Below are 20,929 nucleotides of genomic sequence, written 5' to 3'. Positions count from 1 at the left end.
AGGTCATGAAGGAACTTGAAGGTCACAGTAAAGGCTTCAGATTTTGGCAGCTGCTGGAGGGCTTTAAGCAGGGAATGACGTGGTCAGATTTACGTCTTGTGATGACCACGTTGACCGATGCATGAAGATAACGCTGTCATGGGGCTAGATATTAGTTAAGAAGCAAGAGATCATGGCAGTAGGAACAGGGAGGGTGGGAATTCAAATTCAGGGTGTATCTTGAAGGTTGAGTGAAGAGAAGCTGCTGGTGGATTGGATGTGGGGTGTGAGAGAAAGAGGACTAAGACCTCGTCACTATTCTTGGCACCCTCGTCTTCTGAAACTCCTAATTGAATGCTTGCTAGATCCTCTTGGTCCATCTTAGCTAATCTGTATACCTTTCATCTCTTTGTGCTCCGGCTGCATTCTTGGTAAATTCTAAGGTGCCTTCTTTCAAATACGAATTCTGGCTCTGACTGTGACTAGTGTGGAAATTTTTGTGACTGCTGAATTCTAAATTTGATGACTATATTTTTCATTTCCAAGGTGAAAAAAATTCATATCTACCTGTTTTGGTTTCATAATTTTTTTGTTGTCTTTGAAGTAGACATTCAGGTAAAAAGGTATCTATGGGAGATAAGACTGTGGGAGCTTAAGAATAGAATATTTTCCCATGTCAATAAACAGTTACATCAAAAGTGTTCCATCTCCACGGATCTGTAATGCCAGTGATGAGTGTGGGGTGGGGGTGATCCCCCACAGATGGGCTTCCCAGAAATGAAGTTGATGTCCTGCGGGAATCCTGGGGAACTGTCCCACGTGCTTCCTGGGTACCAGCCCTCCACCTTCACTCCCTCATCATGCTAGGAGAGGGGGGCTGGTTCTTCCCCAACCATGAATCCACACCACTAAGGTGCTAAGTCATTGAGCTGCAACTGTTACGCCTGGACGAGTCTCAGTCACAAGGCATTGGGTTGGTACTTCTTCCCACCAGGAACACTGAGCCTGGATTCTGTCACATTGTACTGCTCTTACATCCCAGCCAATGATTAAGTTACTTCCAATTAATATTCAGGGTTGATCTCCTTTAGGATTGACTGGTTTGATCTCCTTGCAGTCCAAGGGACTCTCAAGAGTCTTCTCTAGCACCACAATTTGAAAGCAGCAATTCTTCAGCGTTCGGCTTCTTCATGGTCCAACTCTGACATCCATACATGACTATGGGAAAAAACATAGCTTTGACTCTTTGGACCTTTGTCGGCAAAGTTATGTCTCTGCTTTTTAATACGCTATCTAGGTTTATCATAGCTTTTCTTCCAAGGAGCCAGCGTCTTTGAATTTCATAGCTGCCGTCACTGTCCGCAGTGATTTTGGAGCCCGAGAAAAGAAATCTGGGACTGCTTCCACTTTTCCCTTCTATTTGCCATGCAGGCTTCTCTAGTCCTCAGCTCTAGTGTTGCCAGTCTGAGAGTCAGGGTCCCTCTCCCACAGCCTCAGGCCTCGCTGTGCTGGACTTCCCTGTGCTGCCCTAAGAGCAAAAGACTCGAGACCTGCTCCTCTCTGTGTGTCACCTGGTGGGTGTGGCCCCAGCAGCCAGCGCCTGGGCTCCTTCGTCCTTGCCTTTATTTGCCCGGTGGACATTACACTTTCATTTATCTCTCAAATTTCCTCAACATACTTCCATAAGTCTATTATGCTGCTTCCTAAAATGGACTTCATTCAGATGGGGTCACGTGTAGATTATTGATGTGTTTGCCTCTTATTCTTAGCATTCGATTTATACATGTGTTTCATAGTTTTTGATATGCAGGCTCATTTGGAATTGGAAGCTTTGGGATTTTTTTTTTTCTTTTTCTTCCTATGTGTCCAGCCCTACCAGTTTCAAGCTGGTAGGTTGGTTCCTACCAGCTTGAAAACCAGTTGGTTCCTTACTGCCCCCTGAAGCTCTGGTCTGGGAACAGGCCTTATGCTGCGGGCTGGTGGTTGAGGTGGGATGGCACGGTAGGCTCTCTTGGTTCCCGGAAGAAAGGCTTGGTCCTCCAGCTCGCTGGGCCCACAGCTTCCTAGGAAGCTGTCACCCTGGGCTGCACTGGGCCGCAGGTTTTTCAGCTTCCTTTCTGGATTACGGGTGACCCCACCCAAAGTTGACTCTAAGCAGCGGAGCACTGTAAGTCCTTCTTTTGCTGCTGTTGTTAGAGTTGAGCCCCTGATGCTGCCAGCTTCCAGACCTAAAACCCAGGAGCCGAGAGCTTCAGCTGTGTTCACTTCTCATCCAAAGAGATTTAGTATAAGTTTTTTCAGTCCAACTGCGTCTTTTGGTTTTTCCCTTTTTATATTTTGCGATGTGTCTGGGGCAGCACGGTGCAGCAGAGCTGGACTCGGTGTGCTATCCTGACCCAGCAGGTAGTCTTAGTCCACCGGGCCGTGCTCTAAGGAATGGCTCTGAAAACCTCAGTGGGATGGCTTCTCCCCAGCAGCCACGCCCACTGAGGGCATGTGGTGATGACAGGCAGATAGCCACTCAGAGGGCAGGGGGGTGCAGGGGACAGTCAAGTCATTTTTTCCTTCCTGTGTACTCAGAGGCCATGAGGCCAACCCTCTGCACAGTACACGTGTCCCCTCTACACTGCCTCCAGAGACAGTCAAGGTCAGCTGGGTTAGCTCCCTGCCCAGAACCACCTGCATCTGCACAGCTTTGTCTTCAGGGAGGGAGCCCTTCTGGTATCGAGCATCTAAGTTTCTCCTGTAGCTCTCGGCCAGAAGTTTCATCTGCAGCACCGAGTAGGTGAGCCCCTTCCCATCTCCCCTCAGCTGTCTGGGGGCAGCAGTAGACTTTTCTTTCCCTGGATCCCTCATTCAACCTCCTCTGCTGTGCCGAGCGTGTTTTCTTTTTCACTCTGCAGGAACTCGGGGTTATCACACAGACTTCATAAAACACGGGCTTGTCCTGACCAAGGAGGAGAGACAGACCATTTAGCTCCTGAGAAGGTGGTGCCTACTGACATCTCTTAAAGAGGAAGGTGGGGAATGGGTTTCCTCACATCTGGTCTCAGCTCGGTGGCACTGGTGGTAAAGAACCCACCTGCTAGTGCAGGAGATGTAAGAGACACAGGTTCGATCCCTGGGTTGGGAAAGAGCCCCTGGAGGAGGAAACGGCAACCCACTCCAGTGTTCTTGCCTGAAGAGTCCCATGGACAGAGGAGCCTGGTGGGCTACAGTTCATGGGGTCACAAAGAGACATGACTGAAGCGACTTAGCACACATACAAGCATGGCCCCTGGGAGGCAGCTAAGATATGGTTTCTCCAGTGGTCATGTATGGATGTGAGAGTCGGACTATAAAGAAAGCCGAGGATTGATGCTTTTGAACTGTGGTGTTGGAGAAGACTCTTTAGAATCCCTTGGACTGCAAGGAGATCCAACCAATCCCTCCTAAAGGAAATCAGTCCTGCATATTCATTGGAAGGACTGATACTGAAGCTGAAACTCCAATACTTTGGCCACCTGATGCAAAGAATTGACTCATTTGAAAAGACCCTGATGCTGGGAAAGATTGAAGGCCAGAGGAGAAGGGGACGATAGAGGATGAGATGGTTGGATGGCATCACTGACTCAATGGACGTGAGTTTGAGTAAAGTCCCAGAGTTGGTGATGGACAGGGAGGCCTGGCATGCTGCAGTCCATGGGGTCTCAAAGAGTCGGTCCGACATGACTGAGCGACTGAACTGAACTGAATTGAAAGGTATGTTTCACAAGGAAGTATCTCCCTCTAGTGGCTACCAAGGTGTATCTCATGATGCTTTCTTCGCTGTTTGGTCCATGAAGATTCCCTTACAAGGTTAAGAAGATCCACTGATCTGTGGGTGGGAAAGCTGTAGACTGCAAAGACCCCATCTGACTTTCTGACTAAAATGAACTGATTTTGCAGTGGTGACTGGTGAGAGAGAGAGACAGAGAGGGAGAAAGAGAGAAAGAAAGAGGGAGGGAGGGGATGTGGGAGAGACAAACAGAGAGACAGAGAGAGAGAGAGTGAACTTGGCTTCAGTTTCTGGGTTTCTCATAATTTCCTGAAGCCAAATTTTGCAAATTGTTATATTCCTTGGTGGCCCAGACAGAGACCTGGATTTGATCCCTGAGGGTCGGGAAGATCCTCTGGAGAAGGGAATGGCTACCCACTCCAGTATTCTTGCCTGGAGAATCCCATGGACAGAGGAGCCTGGCGGGCCACAGTCCGTGGGGCTGCAGAGAGTTAGACATGACTGAGTGACTAACACTACTCTCATACATACGCTAAAATGGATATTATCCCCAGAAACTCCAGAACAGCTGTTCCTCTTTTATGTGGCTTCCTTATTAATTGGCTCCTTTGATGATTTTCTCTGTTGGTCTCTACTTGCTAAGTGGTTTAGTTGAGTCCCTTTAGTTGCAGTGAACAGACTCCTTTATACCAGTTGGAGGGAAGTTGGAGAAAATGTTAAAAGGACAGGGGAGCATCAGAGGAGAAACGATGTCCACAGAGCCTGCTTTTTGGACCTAAGGTCACACCAGGGCAGGATTTCCCAGGATTTTGCCCTGTCTAGTTCTCCCGGATAAGGTGACTTGTCTCCTCTCCATTTTCTGCTTGCTTGAATTTGCCCTTGCCTTTTCTCTACATCCTAGCTTCTGCTTATTCATAATTTTGGTTTACTCCAAGCTCGTTGTGGTCCCACTGGCATCTCTCCCATCCCTCCACTTTGTGAGATTCCAGCCTCAGCGCTTACTACCAACTGACTTATTTCCTTGGCATTTTCTAGTTCTGTTTCTTGAGACAGACGTCTAATTGATGCCACCACCTTTTTAGGGGATACTAAAAAGGGGGTACATCAAAAATCTCTGGCCAGCCCGTGAATTGGCCACTTGGGGCTCTGCTTCCCGTTGCAATCATCTGGGCAGAGGAGGGTGTGATACAAAAGAGAAGTGCCTGAGAATGTCTTTGCAGAAGGGCCCAAGGCCAGGCAGTTTCTTCCAGAAGGGCATGTGGGCATGCCACACCGCAGGGCTCTCCCATCGGGAAGCTTGTCCCCTCTTGGTGGGATTCATCTACTCCATTTGTCCTGTTGTGTGTCCCATCCTCTCTGTGTGGTCAGTGTTGAGGAGCACAAAGAATAGCTTGTGTGATCCTAAGGTGGAAATAACCAGGACTTTCCTTGTGAGCAGGTTGATTAATTGGCTGATGAGGGACTGTGTCACACTGGGGCAGAGGAGACAGGCAGTGGGGCTGGCAGTCAGCTGCTAATTGATAGAGCAAGTTTGTTTGCATTTCAAAACAGGCACCTCTTTCTCAAGATCCTTCACTGACATCCTTCAGAAAACTGCTGTAGAGACCAAACAAACCCGTGAGGAACACGGGGTGAAAGGAGCTCTCAGGATTTAAGCAGAGTCTTCGGAGCTGGTTTTGGGCGGGGGGGACGTTAAGTCCACTATCTCCCCAGACTGCTGGCATTCTGCTTACAGTCACCTTTCCTTTGCTACCAACATTTTCGTGAATTTCAACATTTGTTGATTTTGTAAGTGGTGAGCAGTGGACCTGCTTCATTTGATAACAAGGAGCCGTGTGTCAGGCACTGGCCCCGCTGTCTGCGCTGCCTGCGGGGGCCACGCTGAGTACCACACGCATCTCAGCCAGCCGGGCCTGTATAGCATCCTCGCAAGGATCTCACGTGGCGATGCAACAGGGGTCCTGCCCGTTCAGCGGACACAAGTGCATGGATTTGCCATATAGAAAATACTGGGGGGCGGGGAGTGGGAGCAGATAAGCAGTTATTGAACATTTTCTATATGCTAGGTGCTCTGCTGTTTCATATACATTGTTCATATTTTTGCATCAAATCTGTTGTATCTGTGATGAGCCTCGTTTTACAGCTAAGGAAACTGGGCTGAGGGGTTCCACCAGGGCTGCTGCAAGCCGTGTGTTTTCATCGCTCCAAGAGATGCTCTGCCCTTTGTAACTGAAGCCGCATGGTGGTTACAGGCGGGGCCAGTGTCACTCGCTCAAGCCTCACGATGAGGCAGGGGTAGAGCTAGGATTCAAACCCAGGCCTGAATGACTCCACAGCTCATGCCCCTTCTGCTGCACTAATCTCTTGGAAAGCCCATAGGAGTGTGTGCTAAGTCATCTCTGTCGTGTCAGACTGTTTGGGCTATGGACTGTATGGACTGTAGCCTGCCAAGGCTCCTCTGTCCAGGGCATTCCCCAGGCAAGAATACTGGAGTGGGTTGCAATGCTGTCCTCCAGGGGATCTTCCCGACCCAGGATCCAACGCAAGTCTCTTGCGTCTCCTGCATTGGCAGGCAGGTTCTTTACCACTAGCGCCACCTGGGAAGCCCTCCACCCGTGCCCCCCCACCGCCTCCCCATAGGAATAAGCAACTGAGTTTAGTTTTATCCCCTCCTTAGAAAGTTTCATTCACATATTCTGAAATTAACTGCAGGAAATATAGAATTTTATCCAAGACTACAGCAACCCCTCAGAAAGAAAAATGAGCATGTACTTACTATGTATTACTTACGTCCCAGGTGTTGGGGTGTTAAGACCTGGACTGGACTGTGAGCCAAATGATACGCCTCCAGGATATGACAATGGAGAAGGCAATGGCACCCCACTCCAGTACTCTTGCCTGGAAAATCCCATGGGTGGAGGAGCCTGGTAGGCTGCAGTCCATGGGGTCGCTAGGAGTATGACAAAGTCAACCTGAAAAATCGGATTTAGTTCCAAGTTGGAGGTTCTCTACCCACAGATAGGTGGTTTTAACTGGTCTGGCATCGACTCAGCGTCTCAGTTCTCTAAAGCTCCCTGAGTGATTCTACGGCAAGCCAAAGTTAAGGAGCGCTGATCTAGTCCAGCCCTTTAACACAGAGTAGGTCGGCAAAGGAGCCCAGGGGCCAGTGACTTGCTCAAGACCACTCACTGGGGAGTGTTGCTACTGAGTGTGTGCTGGTTCCTACTGGATCCTCTGCGTGCTGGGAAGGGACGGGGAAGGGATGGGTCACCTGTTAGAAGAGACAGGCCATTGTAGTGCAGGGGAGGCATTTAGTCCTGCCCAGTACCTGCTCTTACGGAGAAGGCAATGGCACCCCACTCCAGTACTCTTGCCTGGAAAATCCCATGGACGGAGGAGTCTGGTAGGCTGTAGTCCATGGGGTTGCGAAGAGTCGGACACGACTGAGCGACTTCACTTTCGCTTCTCACTTTCATGCATTGGAGAAGGAAATGGCAACCCACTCCAGTGTTCTTGCCTGGAGAATCCCAGGGACGGGGGAGCCTGGTGGGCTGCCGTTTATGGGGCCACACAGAGTTGGACACGACTGAAGTGACTTAGCAGCAGCAGTACCTGCTCTTAACCATCGCATCATATGAAATTGATCCTTAGAGGACATGATCACTATTGTGAGCTGGAATCAGGTGAGACTCATGTCAGGAAACAGCCTGCTGTTATTAGTTAGGATGAAATGAAAAGCCATTGTAAGAAAAACCCCCAAGAACACAGTGGCTTAAAGAACATCGTAGTTTATTTCTCTCTCATTCAACTGGCTACGGTGAATAGATGAGTGTGTTTATCCTACCAGGGCAGTCAGGAAGCCAGCACCATCCCCAGAGCATTAGGACTGCTGCCTAAGCTGGCTTGCAGGCACTTCTGGGTTCCAGAAAGAAGCATGTGGGATGTGTCTTTTTTTTTGACCACACCACGTGGCCTGTGGAATCCCCTAGTTCCCTGACCAGGGATTGAACCCGTGTCCCCTGAGTTGGAAGCTTGGAGTCTCAGCCACTGGACTGCCAGGGAAGTCTGCACATGGATGTATTTTAAGTGACACACATCACTTTTGCTCATTTTTCCAATGGTGAGAATTTAGTCCTCTGGAAGCAAGGGGCATTGGGTAAAGTATTCCTTTCCTGTAGCCAGTGTCCAACTACAGTTCTAGTCCTCTAATAAAAGGAGAAAGATTTTAGTGACCAGGGAGTGTCTCCACAGTAGCCCTCAAGGGAATTTATTCCCGGCATCTTCCTTCAATCACTCTTCCATTCAAGAAGCGTTTTTGGCACTTTCTATGAGTGGGGCACGCATGTGAGAGGGAGCACGGAGCAGGGGAAGCTCGGTTGGATGTTTTAAGTCTAAGAACATTCCCTAGAGGCAGCAGTGTTTGGACTGAGTTTTGAGGATGAGTAAGAACTGCAAAGAAGAATATGCCATGCAGAAGACACAGCTGTACCAAGGCCTGGAAGTGGATGGAAATGAGTGGGAGAAGGGAAGGTTTGAATGCAGCAGAGTGGCTGGAGGTGGGCTAGAGAGAACTTTGCAAAGCCAGACCATGTGGACTCCCACTTGATGAGGCCAAAGAGCACAAAGTAACCTTATCTTCTTTCTTTCTTTCTTCCTTTCTTTGTCTTCCTCTTTCCCTCCCTCCCTCCCTCTCTCCCTCTCTCACCCTCTCTCTCTCCCTTCCATTTGTTGACTGAAATAAAAATGCACAGTGAGGTTCGAGTTTCTGTAGGAACTTACTGAGGCCTAGGACTGGGGAGATGGGGCTTCCCTGATGGATCGACAAGGAAACTACCTGCAATGTCAGAGACCCAGGTTCAATCCCTGGGTGGGGAAGATCCCCTGAAGGAGAGAATGGCAACTCACTCCAGTATTCTGGCCTGGAGAATGCCATGGACAGAGGAGCCTGGCGGGCTATACAGTCCATGGGGCCGCAAAGAGTTGGACATGACTAACACTTTCAGTTCAGTTTTTTGCTTTCACAGATGGGGAGACAGACTCTGAGGAGCTGCTCCAGACAGGATGGGGCTGAGAAGGTCAGCAGATACGTGATTTTGGAGAAGGGTTACATGCCGTCAAGCACACATCTTGGTAGAAGGTTACTGTTGGTCACCAGGCACAGGTATCTCAGTAACTAATTTTAGTGTTTTTCTAAGTGTGGGAAGATGCAAGAATCCGGATTCATGAAATTTCCTTCTGAAACTGTCTCACTACCTGAGGGCCTGTTCTGCTTGTTTTCTCAGGGCACAGAGTACCTCATTCCTGATCTTTACCCTGAATTCCTTTCCGGGTGTATTGTAGGTAGAACTGGATGGTGGGCAACACGTATTGATTTATCCTTTCTATTCTCCCTTCTTCCCTTCTTTTTTTTTTTTAAATGCATTTGGTGTTGGGGTATAGCTGATTTACAATGTTGTGATAGTTTCAGGTGAGCAGCAAAGGGACTCAGCCATACATATACTGATGGATGTACATGTATCCATTCTCCCCCAAACTCCACTCCCATCCAGCCTGCCACATGACACTGAGCAGAGTTCCATGTGCTAAGGTCCTTGCTGGTTATCCATTTTAAACATAGCAGTGTGTACATGTCCAGTATTCATTACAGCACAGTTTACAATAGCCAAGACACGGAAGCAACCTAAATGTCTGTAGGCAGAGGAATGGATGAAGAAGGTGGTACATGTGTATACAACGGATTATTACTCAACCATTAAAAGGAATGAAATAGTGCCATTTGCAGAAACATGGATAGACCTAGAGACTGTCATACTGAGTGAAGTAAGTTGACAGAGAAGGGGAAATATCATCTGACATCCCTTGTATGTGGAATCTGAAAAGAAATGTTACAAATGAACTTACAAAACAGAAGGAGACTTACAGGCATAGAGAACAAACTTATGGTTGCCAGGGCGGAGGATGAGAGGAAGGGAGAGTTAGGGAGTTTGGGATGGACATGGACACACTTTCTTCCTTTTTACAGTACATCTCCTGCATTTACTTATCTTATAACTGGAAATTTGGAAGTTTCTACCTTTTGGCCATCTTCACCCATTCCAGCCCCCTCCTCCCATAACTTCAGGCAACCATCAAACTGTTCTCTGTGTCTATGACTTATTTTGTGTGCCTGCGTGTCCATTTATTTATTTATTTTTAGATTCCACATATAAGTGAGATCACACAGTATTTGTCTTTCTCTTCGTAGTGATGTATGGATGTGAGAGTTGGACCATAAAGAAAGCTGAGCACCAAAGAATTGATGCTTTTGAACTCTGGTGTTGGAGAAGACTCTTGAGAATCCCTTGGACTGCCAGGAGATCAAACCAGTCAGTCCTAAAGGAAATCAGTCCTGAATATTCATTGGAAGGACTGATGCTGAAGCTGAAACTCCAATACTTTGGCCACCTGATGTGAAGAAATGATTCACTGGAAAAGACCCTGATGCTGGGAAAGATTGAAGGCAGCAGGAGAAGGGGGTGGCAGAGGATGAGATGGTTGTATGGCATCACTGACTCGACGGACAGCAGTTTGAGCAAGCTCTGGGAGTTGGTGATGGACAGAGAGTCCGGGCATGCTGCAGTCCAAGGGGTCGCAAAGAGTTGGACACCACTGAATGACTGAACTGAACGGATGTGACTTTATTTCAGCTTGCCTGGTGGCTCAGTGGTAAAGAATCCACCTGCTAATGAAGGAGACGTGGGTTTGATCCCTGGGTTGGGAAGATCCCCTGGAGTAGAAAATGGCAACCCACTCCAGTATTCTTGCCTGGAGAATTTCATGAACAGAGGAGCCTGTTGTAGAGGAGCCATGATGTAGTCCACGGGGTCACAAAGAATCTGACTTGACTGAAGTGACCAAAGAACAACATGTGACTATTTCACGCAACATAATGCCCTCAAGTTTCATCCATATTGTCACCAATTGCAGGAGTTACTTCTTTTATGGCTGAATAATATTCTATTATATATATATATATGTATGCTAAGTCACTTCAGTTGTGTTCGACTCTGTGCAACCCCATAGACAGCAGCCCACCAGGCTCCCCCGTCACTGGGATTCTCCAGGCAAGAACACTGGAGTGGGTTGCCATTTCCTTCTCCATATATATGCATATATATAAACAAATTTTCCTTATCTGTCAATGCTGCTGCTGCTGCTGCTGCTGCTAAGTCGCTTCAGTCGTGTCCGACTCTGTGCGACCCCATAGACGGAAGCCCACCAGGCTCCACCATCCCTGGGATTCTCCAGGCAAGAGCACTGGAGTAGGGTGCCATTGCCTTCTCCAATGCATGAAAGAGAAAAGTGAAAGTGAAGTCACTCAGTCGTGTCAGACTCCTAGCGACCCCATGGACTGCAGCCCACCAGGCTCCTCCGTCCATGAATTTTCCAGGCAAGAGTACTGGAGTGGGGTGCCATCGCTCTGTCAATGGACACAGTTTATTTCCATATCTTAGATATTGTACATAATACTGCAATGAACATAGAGGCACAGATGTCTTTCTGAAGCAGGGATTTTGTTTTCTCTGTATGTATCTCCAAAAGTGGGATTGCTGGATCATACAGTAGTTCTAGAACCTCTATCAGTTCAGTTTAGTTCGGTCGCTCAGTCGTGTCCGACTCTTTGTGACCCCATGGACTACATCATGCCAGGCTTCCCTGTCCATCACCAACTCCCAGAGCTTGCTCAAACTCATGTCCATTCAGTCGGTGATGCCATCCAACCATCTCATCCCCTGTTGTCCCCTTCTCCTCCTGCTTTCAATCTTTCCCAGCATGAGGGTCCTTTGGCCAAAGTATTGGAGTTTCAGCTTCAGCATCTGTCCTTCCAATGAACATTCAGGACTGATCTTCTTTAGGATTGACTAGTTGGATTTCCTTGCAGTCCAAGGGACTCTCAAGAGTCTTCTCCAATGCCACAGTTTAAAAGCATCAATTCTTTGGTGCTCAATTTTCTTTATGGTCTAACTCTCACATCCATACATGACTACTGGAAAAACCACAGCTTTGACTATTTGGCCCTTTGTTGGCAAAATAATGTCTCTGCTTTTTAATATGCTGTCTAGATTTGCCATAGCTTTTCTTCCAAGGAGCAAGAGTCTTTTAATTTTAACAGAACCTCCATACTGTTTTCCATAACGACTGCACCAACTTACATTCCCCCCAATAGTACACCAGTTTCCCTTTTCGCCACATCCTTATAGCACATGTTTCCTGTCTTTTTGCTAACAGTCATTCTAATAGGTATGAAGTGATAAGTCGTCATGGTTTTGATTTGCATTTCCCTGGTGATTTGCAAATTTTCAATTGATAATTTTGAGGAGGAAATTCACTGGTATATACATGAGGGAGGGAACTTTGGGGGGATCTGAACTTTAACTTTCAGGAGACTATAAAGAAGCTGAGCTGAGCTTCTGAAACACCCTCCCTCAAATCTGAGGTTATTTTAAGAATCAGCCAGGTGTTGGGAAATGTACTGTGGTCTGACATAAGATGGCCTTGCCCCAGCCTATCTGGATTACAGGGTGGCGGGGAGTGGTGTGCCCTGGAAGGGATGGGGTGTGAAAGGGGACTGTCCAGGGCAAAGAGTGGTTTTGGGAGGAGGCCTTAGATTGGGGTAAGGCAGCATCTCCTGGACTCAGACTCCAGAGTGGAGGTGCCTGGCATGTTTCTGGTGGTGGATGGGAGGTGAAAACACTGGCCCTGTGAAGTTGGGTGGGCGGGAGGGAGATGGGAGGCAGGTGGATAAGGTGCCTTACCTATGTCCTGCTGTACTTCCAGGCCTCTGGGAGAGCCGTGATGAACGTAGCTGGTCTGCGGCGCGCTGTGCGGTGGACCCCAGGGTAAGGGTTGGGAAGCAGGGTTCTGAGCCAGGCCCTTTCCCAGAGGCCAGTGGAGTGGCGCCCCGGTGGAGGCCTGCTGTTCCCGCAGATCCACGAGCTCCCGGGCGCCCTAGGGGCGCTGGACTTCGAGGCGGAGCTGTGAACGCACTGACAGGTGGGTTGCTGGGGGCATGGAATCTCGGCCTCAGGGGATCACAGTTTGGGAACTGAAAGGGAATGTGCTCTGGCTTTGCAGCTTCCAGGGATGAGGCCCGGAACATTCTGGTTATGCTTTCATGTTCCACTCCCAGCTCTCAGGAGGAGACATCCTGCTCCCGGGAATCTCACTGATCCTGAAAACTCATCCCTTTAAAACATTCTCTTTTAAGTTCTTGACTTCTGCTTTCCAGTCTGTGTCTGTTTGTTTCCTCCTCTCGCCTGCTCTGTCTCTCATTTCTCCCCACGAGCATGCCCGGTCAGCAGACAGCTGGTCACCTCCTGTTTCCTAAATGTTTCTTCTCTTCCTGACTCTTCGAGTCCTGAGGCAGGGAAGCCGCTGTTTCTCCGCGGGCAGCGGGGAGACGGTCTGCGGTTCTCCTGAACGGTGGTGTTTTCTCCCATCCCTGGCCTCAGGCGGGCCCCGCGGGCTCCTACACCAGGCCTGCTCAAGATGAAATGCGGAGCGGGGGTCTGCAGGTCAGAAACGTAGCCGAGGGGCAGATCCTGAAGACCGAAGCTGGATTCGCAGGTCTCCAGGGGCTGGCTTCCAGGCAGGCCATTGCGAACTTTGCTGCTAGGAGCCATCTCCTTTGTTCTTACAGGTTTCTGTTTTCTCTCTCTTTTTAAAAAAACAATAAGTTTATTTATTTATTTTTGGTGGTGCTGGGCTTTCTTGCCAGAGCTTTTCTCTAGTGGTGGAGGCGCGGGGTGGTGGTGGGGGGTGGGGGGGCGGGGGGCGCAGGGGTGGGGTGGGGTTGCGGGGGTGGGGGGTGGGGGGAGGCACTCTTGATTTGCCGGGCGCAGGCTTCTCATTGCAGTGGCTTCTCTTGCTGTGAAGCACGGGCCCTAGGGCATCTGGGCTGGGTATTTGAGGCCTCCTGGGTGCTAGAGCACAGTCTCAATAGTTGTGGTGCTTGGGCTTAGTTGCTCCAAGGCACGTGGGATCTTCCCGGATCAGGAATTGAAGGCATGTCTCTAGCATCGGCAAGAGAGCACCAGAGAAGCCCTCTGCTTTCATTTTACCCAGTCTTGTGTTAATTGCTTTTCAGAGGGTTTTTCTGGCAGGCTGTTTTTGCTGTGAGGGATGGCTGCCGTGGGTGGAGGTAATGCTGCAAGCCCAAGAGGGAGTTATCACAATGACCTCCTGCATGGGGTGGGGGGGGGGGCGGTCCCTGCTCCCTGACCCAGGGTAGAAGATTACAGAGTTGGTCATCAACAGTCAGGGATGCAGGCTCAGAGCCTTACGAACTGACAGGAGCCTTGGCCAAGCCTTTCCCAGGGTGCCATTCCCTTGCTGTTTGTGGTTTCCGAGGGCCGCCCTTCCAGTGCAGGGACCTCAGGGTGCAGGTGCTTGTGTGCTGGGCTGGATGACCTCTGGGGTCTTTTCTAAGATCCTACAAATGCTGTCAGCAAAGAGACTAGAACTGGGGTGATCAGATCTTCCCAACCAAGGGTCAGAACATCTGGGAATTCAGTAACTCGTCCATCACAAATATTTACTCCTAAACTCCTACTCTGTGCCAGGCATGGTGCTAAGGGTTAGAGATGCAACAGTGAATAAGTGTTCAATTTGAGGGGGAGACAGACCTGCACACAGGTAATTACAGTGCAGTGAAAGGACCCCATTCTGGGACTTTGCAGGTGGCTCAGTGGTAAAGAGTCTGCTTGCTGATGCAGGAGATGCAGGTTCAGCCCCTGGGTCGGGAAGATCCCCTGGAGGAGGAAATGGCAACCCACTCCAGTGTTCTTGCCTGGGAGATCCCATGGACAGAGGAGCCTGGCAGGTTACAGTCCATGGGGTTGCAGAGTTGGACACCACTTAGCGGCTGAGCACGTACACGCACGTGGTCAGGACCAGGATCCACTCACATGTGGCTTGCTTTTGAGCACAGAGGAGAGGTACCTGGCCTAGTGGGGGCTTGAGAGGGCTCCTGGTGGAGGGACCAAGGGGACTGAGCCTGAAAAAAGAAGCAGGAGCTGGTTAGGCCAGGCAAAGGGGAGTGTAAAGGAGAGGAGAGGAAAGGTGAATTGTTGTCCTGCGTGAACCACCCTGTCTAATAGGAACATGTTGACACCGAGGCATGTGAGGAAGAGAGAATGACAAAACACAGATCTCTTGCTTTTACAGACCAGATTTTAATCTCCTTTGTACGAGGGTCTCAAACTCAATGTCCAGCCACCCAGTGTCTGACCTGTGAGTGCCCTCACAGTTCCTTGGTGAGGGGAGGAACACAACCTAAAACGCCCCACAGGGAGTGCAGATGAGTGTGTCCTGATGGACCTTGCTTCACTCACGGACTGTCTGAAAGGCGGGCTCCCAGAGCACCCAGTACCGTGCAGAGTGCACAGTTGGTGCCCATCAAACCCTCAACTGCAGAGTGTGTGTTGGCCCCCCGACTGTCAGGGTAATCAACAGGAACCTGGTAGTTAGAGGCAGCCACCAGTTACACGAGTCGTTGAGTTGACAACGGAACATGGGCCTGGCAGAGAGAAGGCTGCCCAGGTGTCCCTGAGGGCAGCACTGGCAGGAGGATCGGGGAGGCAGGACCTTCCCAGGGAGAGACACCCGTGGCGGTCTCTACTGGAGACAGGGGCTGGCAAACTCCAACCTGAGCCAGTTTTTCTTCTAAGGACTCTAGGGATAACCCCCCAGATTCCTTTTCCTGATTGCCTCTGGCCTTAGCTCTTCTGGGCAGATAAGGAGAAGTCCATGGAGGCATGTGATTTTAGGAAAGCAGCCCTGGAGCCAGCTGACCCTGAATTTGAGTCTTCGCTCTGACACATTAGCTGTGTAGCCTCGAACACTTAGCTTCTCTGAATCTTGATTTTGATTTATATCATCTATAAAGTGGGGTTCATCATATTTATTTTTAAATAGCTCTTATGAAGATCAAAAGAGACAGCACAGGTAAAGCACATTCTTCATGCCTTTATCTCTCCCAGCAGGGTGAGGTGGTTTCATTCATTTAGTAAACAGTTACTGATTGTCTGCTTTTTGTTGGGCTTCCCTGGTGGCTCAGACGGTAAAGAATCTGCCTGCAATGCAGGAGACCCAGATTTGATTCCTGGGTTGGGAAGATCCCATGGAGAAGGAAATGGCAAACCACTCCAGTATTCTTTCCTGGAGAATTCCATGGACAGAGGAGCCTGGCAGGCTACAGTCCATGGGGTCACACAAGAGTCAGACATGACTGAGTGACTAACACTCACTATTTTTCTGCTTATTGTTAAGCATTGTTCTGGGAAAACAGTAATGAATAAAACCCTCACAAAGCTCATGTGCTTATGGGGAAGCTAGAAAATAAGTCAGGGAACCTTTAAATAAATAAACAGGATAAACTCAGATTGTGATAAGAGCTACAAAGACAAGAAAAGAGGCTCACATAAATAGCAGAGAGCAATTTAATAGGAGGCCCGAGGAGTCTTTGGGTTGTTCAGTGATATTTGAACTGAGACCTGAAGACTGAGAGGGCGTCTACCTTGCCAGGACCTGTGGAAGGAAGAGCATTCAAGGCAGAGAAAACAGCATGGAGGCGAGACATGTGCTAAGGGTAAGCGCCTGGCCCATGTAAGGGAAGAAACAAGGTCCTTGTAGTTTCAGCACTGTGGACCCTGGGGCGTGCGCTGTGGGAGGAGCTGGTGAGAAGGAGCAGAGTCCAGACCCTCTCACACATGCTGCGCCGGGGTGTCTGGAGGCCCGCAGGGAACTCACAGGGCTCTGTGGGAAGTTCGGTGTTTAAGAGAACCCTCAGCATCTGTTGGACTCCATGCAGACTACCGACTGGCCCAGGATAGTGTGCAGTTTCATCATGAGACTTCCCTCCGTGCTTTTTGATGGCGTCGCTTTGTGAAGCTGGCTTTTCACTAGTTGCTGTGATAAAAAGCAAGCACCGTGGGAAAACTGATGGAGAACAGGAAATGAGGGTGGCAGTGTCTAATCAGATTCCAGGTTTTGAGAGGCTGTGCCCTGCCCCACCGGCACACCATACACGTGCCGCTAGTAAGCGGTTGTGGTTATTTAAGGATGAAACAAAAATATCATTCTTTCCCAATTTGTATGCATTCTTTCCTCTTTTAATATGTATTTGTTTGACTGCTCTGGTCTTAGTTGTGGCATGCAGGATCTTCTCTCTTTCTTGCTTCAGTCTCCCTTATGGCACGTGGGATCTAGTTCCCCGACCAGGGATGGAATCCAGGCCACCTGCACTGGGGCGGGGGCGGGGGAGGAGGGGGCAAAGTCTTAGCCACTGGACCACCAGGAAAGTTCCTGTATTATTTTTTTGAACAGCTACTCAGTTATTCAGTTCAGTTCAGTTCAGTCGCTCAGTCATGTCCAACTCTTTGTGACCCCATGAATTGCAGCACGCCAGGCCTCCCTGTCCATCACCAACTGCCGGAGTTCACTTAGACTCATGTCCATTAGTCAGTGATGCCATCCAGCCATCTCATCCTCTGTCGTCCCCTTCTCCTCCTGCCTCCTGTGATGCCCCAGCATCAGAGTCTTTTCCAATGAGTCAACACTTTGCATGAGGTGGCCAAAGTACTGGAGTTTCAGCTTTAGCATCATTCCTTCCAAAGAAATCCCAGGGCTGATCTCCTTCAGAATGGACTGGTTGGATCTCCTTGCAGTCCAAGGGACTCTCAAGAATCTTCTCCAACACCACAGTTCAAAAGCATCAATTCTTCGGCGCTCAGCTTTCTTCACAGTCCAACTCTCACATCCATACATGACCACTGGAAAAACCATAGCCTTGACTAGACGGACCTTTGTTGGCAAAGTAATGTGTCTGCTTTTGAATATGCTATCTAGGTTGGTCATAACTTTCCTTTCAAGGAGTAAGCGTCTTTTAATTTCATGGCTGCAGTCACCATCTGCAGTGATTTTGGAGCCCAGAAAAATAAAGTCTGACACTGTTTCCACTGTTTCCCCATCTATTTCCCGTGAAGTGATGGGACCAGATGCCATGATCTTTGTTTTCTGAATGTTGAACTTTAAGGACGTAAAAACTTATTACACTGTTTGGGCCTACCTACCTTATTTATTTATTTTGTCTGCACTTGTAGGGTCTCAGTTCATCCACCAGAGATTGAACCCCAGGTCCCAGCAGTGAGAGTGCTGAGTCCTAGCCACTGGACTGCCAGGGAATTCCTGGTCCTAACTGTTAGGTTGGTGAAAAAGTAATAGTGATTTTGGACTGTGAGTTTTAAATCATTATAACTAGGCTCAAACACATCTTTGTCAATCAAAATAGGAACCATTACAATCAACACGTTTTTGCCAAAGACAAATAAGTTTGTTTATTCTTGCAGCATAAAAACCCATGCTTCGGGATCCCACGGACTCTTAGAAAGCATTTGCTGCCTCCTGCTGGTTGTGGAAGTGTTTTCCCACAAAAAGTTGTCAAGATGCCTGAAGACATGATAGTCAGTTGGCGAGTGGTCAGGTAAATACGGCAAATGAGGCAAAACTTCATAGTTCAATTCATTCAACTTTTGAAGCATTGGTTATGTGATGTGCACTTGCGTGTTATCATGGAGAAGAATTGGGCCCTTTCTGTTGACCAATGTTGGCTACCAGCATTAGAGTTTTTGGTACATCTCATCAATTTGCTGAGCATACTTTTCAGATGTAATGATTTCGCTAGGATTCAGAAAGCTGTAGTGGATCAGACAGGCAGCAGACCACCAAACAATGACCCTGACCTTTTTTTTGGGTGCAAGTTTGGCTTTGGGACGTGCTTTGGAGCTTCTTCTCCATCCAATCACTGAGCTGGTCATCACTGGTTGTCTTATAAAATCCACTTTTCATTGCTTGTCACAATCTGATCGAGAAATGGTTCATTATTTTTGCATAGAATAAGAGAAGAGGACACTTCGGAATGATGATTTTTAAAAATTTTCGGTCAGCTTTTTCACCTTTCCAATTTGTTTCAAATGCCAAATGATCATAGAACGGTTGACGTTGAGTTCTTTGGCAACTTCTCGTGTAGTTGTAAGAGGATCAGCTTCAATAATGGCTCTCAACTATTGTTGTCTGCTTCCAATGGCCAGCCACTGTGCTTTTCATCTTCAAAGCTCTTGTCTCCTTGGCAAAATTTCTTGAACCACCACTGCACTGTATGTTCGTTAGCAGTTCCTGGGCCAACTGCATTGTTGATATTTTGAGTTGTCTCTGTTGCTTTATGACCCATTTTGAACTCAAATAAGAAAATTGCTTGAATTTGCTTTTTGTCTAACATCATTTCCCTAGTCTAAAATAAATACAAAATAAACAGCAAGTAATGTCATTAGCAAAAAAAAAAAAAAAAAAATCAAGCAGTCTGCATTAAAATGATGTATAATGCAACCACATTTATTTAAGAATGTATTCCAATACCAAACAGCAAAGTTCAACAGAGCAAGACCTCAATTATTTTTGTACCAGCCTAAATACTTCATGAAAAGAATCTTTGGGTATTTGTTTTGGCCTCAGAGGGCTGTGAAAAAAATTACTGAACCTCTGAGAGCACTATCAACAGAGAAGGTTGTTGATAGCTGGCCCAGTTGATACCTAGCCCAGAGAAGCCCACCCCTGGGCTAGGTGAGGCTGTTGTTCAGTCGCTCAGTTGTATCTGACTCTTTCTGACCCCACTGGACTGTAGAACACCAGGTTTCCCTGTCCTCCATTATCTCCCAGAGTTTGCTCAAACTCAAGTACATTGAGTCAGTGATAACATCCAACCATCTCATCCTCTGTCGTCCCCTTCTTCTCTGGCCTTCAGTCTTTCCCAGCATCAGGGTCTTTTCCAATGAGTCAGCTCTTCAAATCAGGTGGCCAAAGTATTGGAGCTTCAGCTTTAGCATCAGTCCTTCCAATAAATATTCAGGGTTGATCTCCTTTAGGATTGACTGGTTGGATCTCTTTGCTATCCAAGGGACTCTCAAGAGTCTTTCTCCAACACCACAGTTCAAAAGCATCAGTTCTTTGGTGCTCAGCCTTTTTTATTTTCCAGCTCTCACATCCATACATGATTACTGGAAAAATCATAGCTTTGACTGTTTGCACCTTTGTAGGCAAAGTAATGTCTCTGCTCTTGAATATGTGGTCTAGGTTGGTCATAACTTTTCTTCCAAGGAGCAAGTGTCTGTTATTTTCATGGCTGCAGTCATTATCCACAGTGACTTTGGAGCCCAAGAAAATAAAGTCTGTCACTGTTTATCCATTGTTTTCCCATCTATCTGCCATGAAGTGATGGGACTGGATGCCATGATCTTCGTTTTTTGAATGTTGAATTTTAAGCCATCTTTTTCACTCTCTTCTTTCACCTTCATCAAGAGGCACTTTAATTCCTCTTCATTTTCTGCCCTATCGGTGGTATCTGAATATCTGAGATTATTGATATTTCTCCCGGCAATCTTGATTACAGCTTGTGCTTCATCCAGCCCAGTATTTCACATGATGTACTCTACATATAAGTTAAATTGGCAGGGTGACAGTATATAGCTTTGATGTACTCCTTTCCCAATTTGGAACCAGTCCATTGTTCCATGTCTGGTTCTATGTGTTGCTTATTGACCTGCATATAGGTTTCTCAGGAGGCAGGTAAAGCGGTCTGGTATTCCCATCTCTTTAAAAATTTTCCACAGTTTGTTGTGATCTACACTGTCAAAGGCTTTAGTGTAGTCAATGAAGCAGAAGAAGACATTTTTGTGGAATTCTCTAGCTCTTTCGATGATCCAACAGATGTTGGTGATTTGATCTCTGGCTCCTCTGCCTTTTCTAAATCCAGCTTGTACATTTGAAAGTTCTTAGTTCACATACTATTGAAGCCTATCTTGGAGAATTTTAAGCATTACTTTGATAGCATATGAAGTGAATGCAATTGTGTGATAGTTTGAACATTCTTTGGCATTGCCTTTCTTTGGGTTTGGAATGAAAACTGACCTTTCCAGTCCTGTGGCCACTGCTGAGTTTTCCAAATTTGCTGGCATACTGAGTGCAGCTGTATAATCGTAAGGGATTTGATTTAGGTCATGCCTGAATGGTCTAGTGGTTTTCCCTACTTTCTTCAATTTAAGTCTGAATTTGGCAATAAGGAGTTCATGATCTGAGCAACAGTCAGCACCCAGTCTTGTT

General features: G+C 47.9%; 1 long non-coding RNA gene across 2 annotated transcripts in view; it reads left to right on the top strand.

Moving 5' to 3' along the window:
- The first annotated feature begins 13,006 nt into the window (after positions 1-13,006).
- Positions 13,007-20,929, top strand: part of LOC138990958 (uncharacterized) — a 135,285-nt gene continuing 127,362 nt past the window's right edge. For both annotated transcript variants that reach the window (XR_011466988.1, XR_011466986.1), the window contains exon 1: positions 13,007-13,415. This is a non-coding gene — a long non-coding RNA (uncharacterized lncRNA). The remainder of the gene's footprint in view (positions 13,416-20,929) is intronic.

This window comes from Bos mutus, chromosome 15 (genome assembly GCF_027580195.1).
Source record: "Bos mutus isolate GX-2022 chromosome 15, NWIPB_WYAK_1.1, whole genome shotgun sequence".
In the NCBI taxonomy this organism is placed as follows: Eukaryota; Metazoa; Chordata; class Mammalia; order Artiodactyla; family Bovidae; genus Bos; species Bos mutus.
Note: the sequence above shows the minus strand (reverse complement) of the source record. Positions and strands in the feature narration are given on the sequence as shown.